The sequence below is a fragment of the Triticum aestivum genome, chromosome 2B (genome assembly GCF_018294505.1).
Source record: "Triticum aestivum cultivar Chinese Spring chromosome 2B, IWGSC CS RefSeq v2.1, whole genome shotgun sequence".
Lineage (NCBI taxonomy): Eukaryota > Viridiplantae > Streptophyta > Magnoliopsida > Poales > Poaceae > Triticum > Triticum aestivum.
In genome coordinates, this window is record NC_057798.1 from 703,237,795 (window position 1) to 703,251,252 (window position 13,458).

General features: G+C 43.9%; 1 non-coding gene across 1 annotated transcript; it reads right to left on the bottom strand.

The window, feature by feature from the left end:
* Nucleotides 1-582: 582 nt before the first annotated feature.
* Nucleotides 583-663, bottom strand: TRNAL-AAG (transfer RNA leucine (anticodon AAG)). The gene has a single exon. It is a non-coding gene; the product is annotated as a tRNA-Leu (tRNA).
* Between the last annotated feature and the right edge of the window lie 12,795 nt (nt 664-13,458).

Sequence of the window (13,458 nt, forward strand, 5' to 3'; positions counted from 1 at the left end):
ATCTTTTTCTGACCCGTTGCGCTGGTAATACATAATGCCGCCAGTATATGAAGTTCCCACATCACAGTAAAAAAAACTGAAAATCCCACAAGTCTATCATAAAAAAAATAAAAAATAAGAAAATGGAGAAAATAACAGTTTCAGGCCTCCGCATGTCTCTTCTTGCTTCATTTCCCGGGCGTCTCTTTCTGTTTCGTTATGCATCTTTGTTCAAGACTTGGCCACCTTGTCTCAAGATAGGGATTGGTTTTGTGCTGTAGTGTGTGGGTGTGCTATCTGAACCTTTCTTGGTATGAAAAGCATGTCAATTAGTGGCAATTCGTTTTAGTAGCTGGTCAATGCATGTCTCTGATGCGCGCACTCCTGATTTCCATGGAGAGAAAATGGTACTGTATGTCTCCTATTTTCATGGGGAAAAAGTACTACTACATGACTCTATGTTTTTTTAGAAGATAAGTAGTAAAGAAAATATCTTGACCAGAGTGGGTTTTGAACCCACGCCCTTTCTTATTTCCATGGGGAAAAAGTACTACTACATGACTCTATGCTTTTTTAGAAGATATAAGTAGTAAAAAAATATCTTGACCAGAGTGAGATTTGAACACACGCCCTTTCGGACCAGAGCCTTAATCTGGCGCCTTAGACCAACTCGGCCATCTGATCATTCTTGCTGAATTTTCACGTTTGCTCTTTAAAATAGAGTACATGGTTCCAGGTAACTTCCATCAAGCCACAAACCGCCTCGCGTACGCAGGCCCAACCCAACAAAGGGAGAGCCAGAGTGGGCGTCCGGTTTATATGGTTAATACGGTTCGGTTTATTTGATTTTTAATAATTTCGGTGTTGAAAAAATGAAAACCAAAACAATCACACAAAGTTAAGAAACCAAACCATATTAACCATAATATATCGGTTCGGTTTCTTCTGTTAACCAAAAGACCGAAATACATGCACCTGTCAGTATAAGTGTAATGATTCATGAGCGCTGATTTGCATTGTATAGAATGCATAAAATAGTCACAAGAGCTAGCAACCTTAACATTAGGTAATGCTTTATTCGGTCAAGCAAACTAGTGAACATAATTAAGTGGAAAAATCACATGGAACATGCAATGTATTATGTACGGAAGAATATGTGTGAAGCCTCTAAACTGATCAGCTCATGCACTAAATGATACACTAGTACTCCCTCCGTCCCTGCCTAATTTACCTTTATGAGAGACCTCTGCATGATGGAGTGAACATGGTATTACATGGGGCATCATACATATCGGTTTGTTTGGTTTATTCGGTTTTTGAGCACTAAAAACCGAACACAAACCAAACACCCAACAACCTTAAAAATTCCCGCTGAGCCAAAAACCAAACCACCGAATTAACCGACATATCGGTTAATACAGTTTGGTTTGGTTTGGTTTTTTGGTTTTCGGTTTAACCATGCCCACCCCTAGCCACATGCTTCCTAGACCAGCGAGGCATTTCCCTGCAATTCTGCCTCTTTTTCGCAGCGCCTTCCAGAAATTTCGATCTAGCACAACGAACCACCATGATTCAGAAATCATCAACTTTCCAAGCCAACTATACAAGTACCCAGGACAGTTTTTTTTGTTCGACAAAAGGAGCGCAGGCCCCCAGATGAAATTGATAACACTTGCAACGTTCAGCAAAATAAAACCTGACCATGGCCTCAAGGCAGTAATAAAAGCAAACTGAACCACCTCACACAGGAGGGATACACCAACAACGTAACGCTTAACCAGCTTCAGGAGAGATTTGCTTCAACAAAACTGCCCACAAGTGTATCATAAAACAGGAAACAAATGGAGAAAAAATTCAGACCTCGCATACAACGACAACCTCAACCCGACAAGGGGAGAGAGCCATGTACCAACCTCCGAGGCCACAGCGCCCGGCCAGGGTCCACGGACGAACGAGAGAAGACCGGCCTTTAGAGGCAATTCAGTTAGATAGTGATTTGACCTATGAAGAGAAGCCAATCAAGATTCTTGAGTTTTCTAGTCGAGTTACTCGCAGCAAGGTTATCAAGTGTTACAAAGTTCAGTGGAGCCAACATACCGAGGAGGAAGCCACTTGGGAACGAGAAGAAGATCTTCGCAAGGACCACCCAAACATTTTTGCTGACCAACCCGAATCTCGAGGGTGAGATTCATCTTAAGGGGGGTACGTTTGTAACATCCCAATTTTCAATTTGGATGTTATACATGGATCATCATATGCATATCATATTTATTCTTGCATTTTTGTTGTGATCCTGGAAATCTTAAGCAACTCAAGGACCCAAGGAGAGAGTTGGAGGTTTCACAAAATTCATATTTGAATTTATTTCAAATTTGAAGATAGGATCAATTTGATTTTAATATTTTTCTCTCCAATTATTTCCAATATTAAAAATAAATGAGAGAAGATAATATGACTTCTTCAACCTAAGAGAAATATTGAAGAAAGAATTTTAAAGTCAAATTACTATTTTATTGGTATTTTATTTGCTATTTTATTTGAATTACAAAAATATTGCATTTTTGAAAAATTGCATTTTAGTCCAGAAATTTTTTTCATCTTGTCCTAAATATTAGATTTGGACGGTGAAAATTGAAGGAAATATGCCCTAGAGGCAATAATAAAGTTATTATTTATTTTCTTATTTCATGATAAATGTTTATTATTCATGCTAGAATTGTATTAACCGGAAACTTAGTACATGTGTGAATACATAGACAAACAAAGTGTCACTAGTATGCCTCTACTTGACTAGCTCGTTTAATCAAAAATGGTTAAGTTTTCTGAGCATAGACATGAGTTGTCATTTGATCAACGGGATCACATCATTAGGAGAATGATGTGATTGACTTGACCCATTCCGTTAGCTTAGTACTTGATCGTTTAGTATGTTGCTATTGCTTTCTTCATGACTTATACATGTTCCTATGACTATGAGATTATGCAACTCCCATTTACCGGGGGAACACTTTGTGTGCTACCAAACGTCACAACGTAACTAGGAGATTATAAAGGTGCTCTACAGGTGTCTCCGAAGGTACTTGTTGGGTTGGCGTATTTCGAGATTAGGATTTGTCACTCCGATTGTCGGAGAGGTATCTCTGGGACCTCTCGATAATGCACATCACTATAAGCCTTGCAAGCAATGTGACTAATGAGTTAGTTGCGAGATGATGTATTACATAACGAGTAAAGAGACTTGACGGTAACGATATTGAACTAGGTATTGAGATACCGATGATCGAATCTCGGGCAAGTAACATACCGATGACAAAGGGAACAATGTATGTTGTTATGCGGTTTGACCGATAAAGATCTTCGTAGAATATGTGGGAATCAATATGAGCATCCAGGTTCCGCTATTGGTTATTGACCGGAAACGTGTCTCGGTCATGTCTACATAGTTCTCGAACCCGTAGGGTCCGCACGCTTAAAGTTCGATGACGATCGGTATTATGAGTTTATGTGTTTTGATGTACCGAAGATAGTTAGGAGTCCCGGATATGATCAAGGACATGACGAGGAGTCTCGAAATGGTTGAGACATAAAGATCGATATATTGGATGACTATGTTTCGACTTCGGAAGTGTTCCGGGTGAGTTCGGGCATATACCGGAGTACCGGGGGGTTATCGGAACCCCCGGGGGGTTTATTGGGCCTCATGGGCCCTAGTGGAGAAGAGGAGGGCCGGCCAGGGCCGGTCGCACGCCCCCTCCCCCTCTAGTCCGAATTGGACAAGGAAGGGGGGCGGCGCCCCCCTTTCCTTCCTCTCCTCTCTCCCTTCCTTCCCCTCTCCTACTCCTACAAGGAAAAGAGGAGCCCTACTCCCGGTGGGAGTAGGACTCCCCCCTTGGCGCGCCCTCCTCCTGGCCGGCCGCCTCCCCCTTGCTCCTTTATATACGGGGGTAGGGGGCACCTCTAGACACACAAGTTGATCTATTGATCTATTCCAGCCGTGTGCGGTGCCCCCCTCCACCATATTCCACCTCGATAATATCGTAGCGGTGCTTAGGCGAAGCCCTGCATCGATAGCAATATCATCACCGTCACCACGCCGTCATGCTGACGAAACTCTCCCGTGAAGCTCTGTTGGATTGGAGTTCGTGGGACGTCATCGAGCTGAGCGTGTGCTGAACTCGGAGGTGCCGTACGTTCGGTACTTGGATCGGTCGGATCGTGAAGACGTACGACTACATCAACCGCGTTGTGCTAACGCTTCTGCTTTCAGTCTACGAGGGTACGTGCACACACTCTCCCCGCTCGTTGTTATGCATCACCATGATCTTGCGTGTGCGTAGGATTTTTTTTTGAAATTACTACGTTCCCCAACAGTGGCATCCGAGCGAGGTTTATGCATAGATGTTATATGCATGAGTAGAACACAAGTGAGTTGTGGGCGGTACAAGTCATACTTCTTACCAGCATGTCATACTTTAGTTCGGCGGTATTGTTGGATGAAGCGGCCCGGACCGACTTTACGCGTACGCTTACGCGAGACTGGTTCTACCGACGTGCTTTGCACACAGGTGGCTGGCGGGTGTCTGTTTCTCCAACTTTAGTTGAACCGAGTATGGCTACGCCCGGTCCTTGTTGAAGGTTAAAACAACACTAACTTGACAAAATATCGTTGTGGTTTTGATGCGTAGGTAAGAACGGTTCTTGCTCAGCCCGTAGCAGCCACGTAAAACTTGCAACAACAAAGTAGAGGACGACTAACTTGTTTTTGCAGGGCATGTTGTGATGTGATATGGTCAAGACGTGATGCTATATTTTATTGTATGAGATGATCATGTTTTGTAACCAAGTTATCGGCAACTGGCAGGAGCCATATGGTTGTCGTTTTATTGTATGCAATGCTATCGCCCTGTAATTGCTTTACTTTATCACTAAGCAGTAGAGATAGTCGTAGAAGCAGTAGGTGGCGAGACGACAACGATGCTACGATGGAGATCAAGGTGTCGCGCCAGTGACGATGGTGGTCATGACGGTGCTTCGAAGATGGAGATCACAAGCACAAGATGATGATGGCCATATCATATCACTTATATTGATTGCATGTGATGTTTATCCTTTATGCATCTTATTTTGCTTTTATTGACGGTAGCATTATAAGATGATCTCTCACTAAATTTCAAGGTAAAAGTGTTCTCCCTGAGTATGCATCATTGCCAAAGTTTGTCGTGCCGAGACACCGCGTGATGATCGGGTGTGATAAGTTCTATGTTCATCTACAACGGGTGCAAGCCAGTTTTGCACACGCAGAATTCTCAGGTTAAACTTGACGAGCCTAGCATATGCAGATATGGCCTCGGAACACTGAGACCGAAAGGTCGAGCGTGAATCATATAGTAGATATGATCAACATAGTGATGTTCACCATTGAAAACTACTCCATCTCACGTGATGATCGGACATGGTTTAGTTGATTTGGATCACGTGATCACTTAGATGATTAGAGGGATGTCTATCTAAGTGGGAGTTCTTAAGTAATATGATTAATTGAACTTTAATTTATCATGAACTTAGTCCTGATATTATTTTGCTAATAATGTTCTAAATCAATAGCTCGCGTTGTTGCTTCCCTATGTGTCGTGGAATTGTCACGTCAGATGTCCTCGTGAAAGGACTTAGTTGTGGAGCCATCACAACTAGGAAGCTTGAAGGGGTTAATCGGGACAAAGGACACGAGAGGTTTTATACTAGTTCGGCCCCTTACGGTGAAGGTAAGGCCTACGTCTAGTTGGGTTGGTATTGATGTTTCGATGACCAGGAAGCGAGATACGCTATGCCTGGCTCTCGATGAGTTGTTTCTTCCCCTAAGTCGCCCACAGGTCGTCCCCTTATATACACGGGTTGACGCCCTGCGGCTTATAGAGTGCCGGCCGGCTTATACACAATGTCCGGCTCGGTGACTAGTTAAGTCTACCTTATGATACAAGTATATTATTATGGCGGTTTACTACAACGGGCCTTAAGTCGCCTGCGGGCCTTAAGCTCTCTATGAACCGCCATCTTCATACTTTGGTCTTGGGCTTCTCTCTGGTGAGTCTTCTTTGCATAACCCGGCCCCTCCTGGGCGGCTTACACAAATAGTTATATCCCCAACATTAGGCCCCAGATTGATTTGAACCTGTTCATGTCAATCTTAAAATACCTTATGTACTGTCCTGCAGTCTTTTGTCTTGCACGAAGAATTTTAACCCGCCGTGACATCATCATCTGGATCCGAGTTAAATCACCGTGATGTCATCTTCAATAAAACTTATTTTTATTCCGCCATATCTTCAACAGATCTTTGTCTCCAAACTGACTATCCCGAGAATCGAGGCGCCCGAGCCGCTGGATAATAAATGTTATCTCCTTGTTTTTCGCGCCCTCTCGGTCAGTCTTCTTTTATAAATAGGGCGACCTAGGTCTTCCCCCAGTCATCTTCTTCCTCTTGCCTCCTCCCGATCTCTGCCGCCGCCACCGTCGAACCTCTCGTCTTCATCGACTCAGGACGCTGCATCAACCTGACTCTGACCAAAGATCGACGGCGAACCTCCGCAGCTCGTCCGCATTCGTGAGTTCCTTTCATTCCCTTTCTCAGATCTGCATTAGGTCCTTGTTGAGTTCCTCGGTGTTCATCACTGGCCGACACCAAAACCTCGCTAGTTCCTTCCAATGCCCTGTTTAGATCGTGAAAACTACGTAAAACTGCTGCGGTGCTTGTTTGTGTTGATCTTGCATAAAAATAGATCTCCTTTCCCTTGTTCGGGAACCCTCTTTGAGTGCATGAACTTCTCTGCCTCGTTTTAGGTCTAGAAAATTTCCTTTCAGAGCAGTATTTTGATCCACAGTAATAACTGTTATTTGTGAAACTTGCTTTTATCACCCGGAAAACCTCTTCTGGTAAATGCCCTGAAATACAACTGTCGAGGTGTCCGGCTTAAATAAATGACACAGAACTTTAATTGCTCCTCATGACCCGGAAAAAATTGTGAAATGCACTTGATACTTGTAGCGGCTTAAGTATTGCTGCATAGTCATCCTTACATCATTTGGCCCCTCATTAAGCCGCCACCTTAAATAATTAAGATTTTTCTCCCGGGTTAAAATTGAACCGGATACTCTTGTTTTTCCATAGGCCAACTGCTTGATGGCTCCTAAGGCTACCAAGGCCCCTGTAACTTGCAATTGTGTTCCATCCATAGTTACCAATAGCAAACTAGCTGAGTTTGTAAAGTCTGGGCATCTGCCAAAAAAGGATGTCATGTCTTACCGTGCCCCTGACCCGTCTGAAGAAAAGCCTCACCCCAAAACAGGGGAAGTAATAATATGAGCCGTGGATTTGCTCCTCCCGGCTTAAAATTTTTCAGAGAGGTTTTAAATTTCTTTGACCTTAGACCTCAAGACATCGGACCCAATTCCGTGTCAAATATTTGTAATTTCCAAGTCTTCTGCGAGGTGTACCTGGGAGAAGAGCCAAGTCTGCTTTTGTTCAGGGAACTTTTTTACATGAACCGGCAAAATGAACGTGCCAACGGGCCCAGTCTTGAGCTTGGTGGCATCTCAATCCAGCGACGGAGAGACTGTCTTTTCCCTTATGCTGAGTTGCCGAGCCACCCAAAATCTTGGAACCAGACGTGGTTCTACTGCCAGGACACTTCTCAGGCTGATGAAAAACCTCTGCCTGGCTTTCGCGCCTTGCGCCTTGAGTCTAACCATCAGCTACTAGACAAGCTGACAACCCTTGAACGCGTGCCTCTCAATTCCACCATCAGGAAGATTAAAGCTCTCTTGGGAAATGGTTTAAACGGCATCGATCTGGTCCGAGTCTGGGTCACTTGGCGTATACTTCCATTAAGCCGCCGTCCCGGCTTAATGTGTATTTATACTGGAGAAAAGAATGATCCTCTATGCCATAGCCCTGACGACTTACCAGATGACGTGGTGGATGCTACAACCCAGTCACTGCTGAAGAAGGGCACTGTGACGAGCAACGCCTTCAGCTTACTTCCATTTTGCAAGAATAAGCCGGCCCTTGTGGTAAGTTATCAATCGTAACAAATGTTTACGGATACATTATACCTTTCTTGATACTCATAATTCATAAACTTTTTCCACAGGCCGATGATGACTTCTGGAAAGCCAAATATGACCATGAAGCTGCCAAACAAGCCAGGACGACCAAGAAAGCTGAAAGGAAAGTCGCCAAGGTAGGAACCTCAAAGAAGAAGAAACTCAGCGCCTCTGACTTACTCAGATTGGAGGATAGCTCTTCGGATGAGGAAGAGGTAATCTTTAAATTTTCTTAAGTCCCTTGTTATCACCTTTCTGACATTTTATCCCTTCGGGAGCATTCGGGGAATAGTCGAGCAGCCAATGAAGAGGTAACTATAATCTCCTCCGACTCAGAGCCTTTGCCAAAGCAAAAGATCCGAAGGGTGACCCGGAAAGTAAGATTTTCACATGCACTTGCTTATCGAGATCCTGAATTTCTTTTGAAGCAACAACAACTTGAGAGCCGGAGGCAGACCCGGAACAACAAGGATGCAGAACTCTCCTCCGGCTTACCTGACGTAACCAGGAAGCGTCGGACTGAGGTTATCTCTAATTTACGTTATGTTTTACCTTTAGCGGGCTTAATTCGTCATCCTCTCAATTCGTCCAACTCCAATTATCAGGATACTTCTCCTTCTTCCGGTGAATCCATGCAGTCAAACATGCCGACTTTCAAAACTGCTCCCGGGTAATGTAACCTTATGCACTTTTACTTTACCCATGCTTGCGTATTCATCCTTCTACTTTTGTTAACAGCATGCAAATGAAGCCCAGTAAACGGGCAAAGAAGAATAAGCAATCCAAAGAGCCGGTCGTAGCTGAACCGGTGATTAATGCATCTGCTCTAGACAGCTCTGCCCATCAGCCACCGCCAGATCCGGCTTCTGATATTCCAATGCCAACTTCTGATCCACCTGCCGAAGATACTCTCCACACAAGTGACCCGGAAACTCCTAGCCCGGTCAAAACAAATGAACCGGAAGTTGAGATTGTGAAGTCTCAGCTTGTTGAACCAGGACGGCCTACCGTCCTTGCCAAATGTACCGCCAAGGAAGAATTTACCCAACGCCGAAAGGCCAAGCAGGACATTACTGATTATACTCACTTAAGCATTGGTGATATAGTTTCGGGCTATCTGAATCAAGTGCATAATAGCCGTGACCTGAAAATTGACATGGTGAAACAAATACAACACAAATCTGAGGTATTACTTATACTGTTTACCTGAGTATTACATAATGTACCAGCCCCCAAGTCCTCCCTTCTCCCTTCTCTCACAATGACGCAACCCCCAATCCTCAGGTGAACTGCCCTGCGACAACCTCCCGAGCACTCTCCCTGCCGCCCGCACAACGCCCTCATCGGCGCGCTCTTCGCCAGAGCGGCCCGGAGCGGCGTGCACTGGAAGCCGGAGCCGGGAAGGAGTGCGGCCACCGGCGGGAGACAAGGGGAGGCGTGGTCGCGCTCTTTTGGGTCGGCCATGGAGGCCGCGCACAAGCCCGCGGCGCAGCAGCGTCCGCTCCCCCTCGCCTCTCCGGCCGCACCGGTCTCCTCCCAAAGGACGAAGTGGGCGCATGTGTGGCGGCCGCCGGTGAACGAGGCCGCGCGCGAGCCCGTTGCACGGCGGCGCGGATCCCTCTTCCCCCTGCCGGTTTGAAATCCTCACCATTGCCGACAAGGTAACTGTTCTCCTCCGGTTAGGCCCTGGCCTGGGCATGTGCAGCCGGTGCGAGCAATCACCGAGTCATCAGTGATTCGTTGATCCCTATGATTCACTCTCTAATTTGCATTGGTCAGTAAAAGATCCTCTTCTATAGGCGGAGTAGGTTGCTTTGCTTTCTATCCGATCTAAATTGTGCTTTACTTCTTTTTGGGCTGTACTAATTCTCCATATGCTCCACTTGAGAGAGCAAGAGAAGGTTACTCTACTCCATTATCTACTAATTTCGGCAATCAAGGTCAATACATGTTACATCAATCAGGGTCAGTAATCAGTACTACTAATTTCAGAGAAGACCTGTATAGCAGTACTACTCCATCGGCAAGCGTTCGGTGCTGGATTTCTTTCACGCCTATGTGGTGTTGTGCCATGGTCGCTCTCCCTCCTCCAGGTTTGATTTTTCAAGTTTTATGCCTTTGTGTTTTAAGATGTCATCCCAAAAGTATTTGTAACATGAAAAACCAAAGAAAGAGAAGATTAACACATGAGTTTATAAATTCTCAAAAGGAAGTCATTGAAGAAAATTTAGGACAAATATAAGGTCTAATTGGCACTTGAACCGGCAAAGGGCCTCACTTTGTTATCTTGCACAGGGACTCAGCCAAGTCCGGCCTGGCCATGCCTCCGTTCTCCCGCCAGCTGCGTGTTTGTGCTGTATGTGCTTGACGTTGCATGCTTGTTGGCTTGTCACTGGGTGCTTGTCGCTGCTGGCCTGCTGCAGCAGCTGCTGCTTTGCTGTATATATTTGTATAATGCTTGCATCTTGTATGCAGCTATGCTTTGTTTTATACTAACATTGTTGTTGCTGCTGCTGACCTGTTGATGTTTTTGCTTACTGCTGCTGTCCTCCTGATGTTGTTGCTGTGCTGGCCAAGGAGTGAGTCCAAAGATACACAACACTTATGAGGATCTAGGAAATTAATGGTCATTCAGTCATTGATGATATAAAAAGAGGCATGAAGGCAACGAAAGGGGCAGTATTTTGATCTCATGTCATCTTGCACATAGATTATTTGTTCTTCTTTACGTACCATTTTATTAATTATTTATATATACCCATCATACCGCTGTATTATTGTTTCTTGAAATTACCGTATCCCCATTTCCTTATCGCCGTATCCGTAACGCCGGTGCTTCATAGCTATGAACCATGAGTCTACAATGATCTATTTCCATGTTCTATCAAGAAGTTTCGTTTGTAATTTTCTTATATAAGTTTCATTTATGACAATAATGATCAATCCATGTTCATAGCTATGTACGTGTTTCACTGGTATTACCATTGTTCATAGTGTAAGCATATTAAACAGTTATATGCTTATTGCACTACAAAGTGTAAACTATTTATTATGTTCCATCATTTGACAGAGAAATGCTAAAGTTCTAAAGTATCACGTGATTGAATACACTGAAAATGATTACATATGCAAGCTTTGCAAAGTAGAGAACCTATTTTTTAGCCTCCACCAATTTATTGTTCTCCTTGTGTTGCTTGGATAAAATGAAATGCATACTATACTGCTACTGCTACTGAGACTTGTCACAATTTCTGTATCATGTGTTACAATGAGACTCACAGTTCAAAATTCAGGTGGAAGGTAATCAATTTCCTAAGGATAAACTTCATACTTGAATCTATGTTGTGTAATGTGTGACAAATGTGAATGTTGGCAGTGGCTGATTTGTGCCCTTTTAAATTTCAAATGGGGTGATTCCAAAGAAGCAGATTAAACTTGCCCTAAATGCTGTGTTTGGGAGATCAAGCATGGCTTATGTATGCCTTTGCCACAAAATTCTGTTCTTCGGGCTAAAGATCTGCCAAGGGCCATGCTTAGCGATCATATAGAAGAACAACTCTTTAAACGGCTCAATGAAGAGAGACACGAACGGGCTATTCATGATGGGAAAAGTTTTGATGAGGTTAGTGCTGCCTCATCAATTTACAGAATCTTACGTTTATGGATCCTATGTTTTCTTTTTCTTGTTTATATCTTAGTTTCCTTTCCTGAATATGAAATATGTGGTTTGTGTACTTCTTATAAACAGAGATGTGTTGCTCCTTCTGCATACTTTTATTCCTTTTTTTCATAATTTGACTGTAAGTGTTTTTTTGCTACATCCTTGTTTCATGCACGTGCACTTTTTTTTGGGGAATCGGGAGCTTTTCCGGACTGAATAAGTAGAGTTATAGTCAAACTGAAGGCTGAAAACGAAGCCATAATTCATATTTATCCAAGCACACCTTTGCCGCTCAGGCGAAGCATTTTTTGCACACGGGTGAGCAGCAACATTAGCTGGTCTGTGCACAAGCCTAAATTGAAAACTAGAATAAACTCTACTTAGTTGGTTAACTTCCTTCAGGATGGGGGCAATCACTGATCTGTCTTGATAAGGTAAGTATTGTATAATAGTTTGGTTTTCCATGATTTTTTTCATTCCTCTGTGTAAATAGCCTAATATGGGTTCACAATCAATAACATTCACCATCGAGAGTAACGATCAGTCGATATGTACTCCTAATTCTCTCTCTTACTGGCTGCTTTCAGGTGACTGGAATTTTGAGCCTTCAGCTTGTCGACATGTGCCTGAGAAGTAGGTAAGATGGAGCTAAGGCTGAGGTAGAGGCGACACTGCTTGCCGCAACGTCTCCAAGATGCTGAGCTAGGACCTGGATGGAGGCGGGGACGACACTACTTGTGGTAGCGTCTCCAAGATGAAGATCTAGGACCTGGATGGAGGTAGGGATGACGCAACTTGTACCAGCGTCGTCAGCGGAGGACATGCAGTGGGTTGTGGGGTTCGGGTGGAGGTGGGTTAGAGGGATGACCGGTGGCAGCGACGGCAACTCGGGCAGACCAGGGCGGCGAGGCTGCAATGCGGGCGTTCGTGTGCCAGGAAGAAGGTTACAGTCCGTTGGATGCATAATATAGGAGGGCGGAGGGAAAACTGGCTGAAGAAAAAATCTTTTTGAGCCTGAAATAGTCGCTCTCAATTGTAACCATAGAAGCTTGGCACGTTTTGAAAAACTAGAGTTGCCTGTGTGTTGTAGAGTTTTTTCTTGCAACTTTAAGGCCTTTGTTTGCTCTATCTTGTAGACCTTTGTTCTACCCGTCTTACTATGGGTTTTGAAGAAATAGAGTTGTGTGAACTGACATGGTGAAAGAGAAGGTGCTCGTGATGAGATAGAATTGCACTATTATCTTTTATCGGGGTCCATAGAGCTAAATCCAAGCCATATATATCTCGGTAGCAATTCAGGTTCAAATACAACACCTTCTCTTCTATGTGTAATTAGCAATGTGGATTAACTATGTGTATCATTACATTGTCTGAATTATCGCATTGTTATGACTAATTTTCTCAACACGTGCGTTGCACGTGCACATCTACTAGTAGACAGTAAATAGACAAATGAATCTCATCTAGAAAACTGTTGAAGCGGAAGACGAATATTGAGCCTTTGGCGATGTTGAAGGTCCTTGCTACTTTAGTCCAACGTTTGTGGATGATCGCCTGCCCATCCTTCGCCCTCTTGAGAAAGCCTTCAATATTATACCATGGGTGTTGTATGAATACCTTCCTTGACTCTTGAGCTTACAGGGGTATGAGAGATAATCATCGGTGAACTTCTTTGAAAAAACTGAAAATAAAAATATACATAAATACGTTTTCTAAAT